We start from the raw sequence: 2,180 nt of genomic DNA on the forward strand, positions 1-2,180 counted from the left end.
GCTAGGTGGAATAGACTGTGGCGCAGTGGCCTATTGCGTTGGTGTTCGGATCAGGGGAGCACAGGTTCAAACCCCACTGCAGTCAGCATGTCGTTGTGTCCCTGAGACACTTCACCCCAAATTGCTCCTGTGGGGATTGTCCACATATTGAGTATGTAAGTTGCTTTGGATAAAAGTGTCTTACAAGTAACATGTAATGTAATGAATAGGGGCGAGGCGTTAGTGGACTAGGAGTTGATGGCAAGGGTGAAAAGGTGAGTTTTGAGGGCTTTTATTTCACGATCGCTAATTGGCTCCTATAAGCAGTGTCGCTCAGAAAATCGGAGACCTAAATGGGGACGTAATGATGTGGCTCCACTCGGGAAGTGTAAAACCAAACTGGTTAGCATTTGGTTTGCAGTTGAACCCACTGCGAACCAAACTAGCACCAACACTAAACTAGAACTGTACTGATCTTCAGTGGAAAATGGGTGCTTGAGACATGAAAAGTAGTTGTGTAAACGCATGACTAATCCTCAAATGTTTGTCCTTTTCTGTTCAGCTCAAATTTCAATTAATACAATCGAAAACAAAGAGTCCTGCTCTTAAATGATGAGTCGTGCGTTCATGGGCACATCACTTGTTTGCCTCATGCCGTGATGCACCCTCTGTGTAGCTCACCCCTTTTGAACCATGGCTTAAAATAAACATCTCCATCAAACATTTCTCAATCACATCTCGTTCGCTGCAACCCAAAATTGAATCCAAACCCATGAAATGAAATCTAATGGTGCTGGCACAGAAAAAGATAAAAAGATGATATTTTGGAGGAATGCCTAATTGTGTGCCAGCTTTGATGTTATAACAGTTGGAAAGAAGTTCATGTTCTCAAGCCACTAATTTAATTACGTTGAATCAAAGAGCAACTCGCTGAGCATGACACTGACTTCAAGTTGTTTTGGAGCAGAAAGTTAGTCGAGGTTATTCGTCTAAACTCGGTGACTTCACTGCATATTTATAACAAAATGTTGTTTTACGCATAAAAAATGCTTTTAAGAAGTAGAGGAGATGTTTGTTAAAAGATCACAGTAATCGTACTACTTAGCAGAGACATCAGAACTTAATGTAATCTCTTTAAACCCTTTCATTCATCTGTGAGACTTGGAGATGTGCCTAGACAATATATGTCTCATTGAGTCTCATTAATAATGAGCTGTGGTGCAAAAGCATTATGCCGGTTAGGACAAACAGCCAGCTTCCTGCTGTTTGGCAATGTAAAGCAAGAGAAGATCTACAGTATAGACAATAGGACTTAACCGCACAAAGGATGCTAAATAAAATATGAAACGTGAATAATAAATGTGATCATATTCCTTCTCAGCTCAATCATTATATGCTTGGTATGCTCGGGATGTGATCGACTACGAGTTTCCGTTCCTCCAGTTTGTGAAAGCCTTCTGTGAGATTAAAACAATATACAAGCTGTAAAAAAGCACGGATGTTGTAAAGTGGTTTATAACATATTTCCAGTACCGTAAATAGCAAGATAATCATGATGTACAGTATGTGCAGAGTTAAGAGGTTCACAGCCAGTACACAGGTTTGAAGCATAGAGCAAATGTGTGTTAAGATAATAAAAGAAACAACCTCTGCTGTTTTATTCAGATTTATCTTTTTTTATTCTTCCTCTGGTTGTGATTTCTGTAAAGCTGCAGGATTTGCCCTATCATGGTTTTGTGAATGTAAATGGTCTGCAAAGGCTCAAATCCATGTGTTGCCTCCATTGGACTCCTTTGTTTACTTCCTGAACATAGTGACCGATAGCCAGCCAGGAGGATGAAATTGCTGCGAGGAGGAGAGCGCGACTAGCAAGTCCCGCAAAATTAATTGAGTCATACATCACAGAAGATTGACCCATTTCTCAGTGATAGGACGACTGACAAAGTCCACATATAGTCTATACATCACAGAGAGGGACCCCTGTACAAGGTACGAAATTACAAGTTTTCGAGAAAAACAAGAGTGTGACGACACGACGTCGTGGGAGAAAAGTGGGGAGACAGACTGTGGGTCTCGGTCAGACGAGCCCTAAGCCAAATCGACCGCGAGACAACACTAACCGTGGGACGAATCTCTACAGGGCGGGAGTCGGGATATTGCAGTTACACAAGCCTCGCACTCGTTTATCTTCGTGTCCACAA

The sequence above is a fragment of the Notothenia coriiceps genome, unplaced genomic scaffold (assembly GCF_000735185.1).
Source record: "Notothenia coriiceps isolate Sejong01 unplaced genomic scaffold, NC01 NC01_scaffold00037244, whole genome shotgun sequence".
Lineage (NCBI taxonomy): Eukaryota > Metazoa > Chordata > Actinopteri > Perciformes > Nototheniidae > Notothenia > Notothenia coriiceps.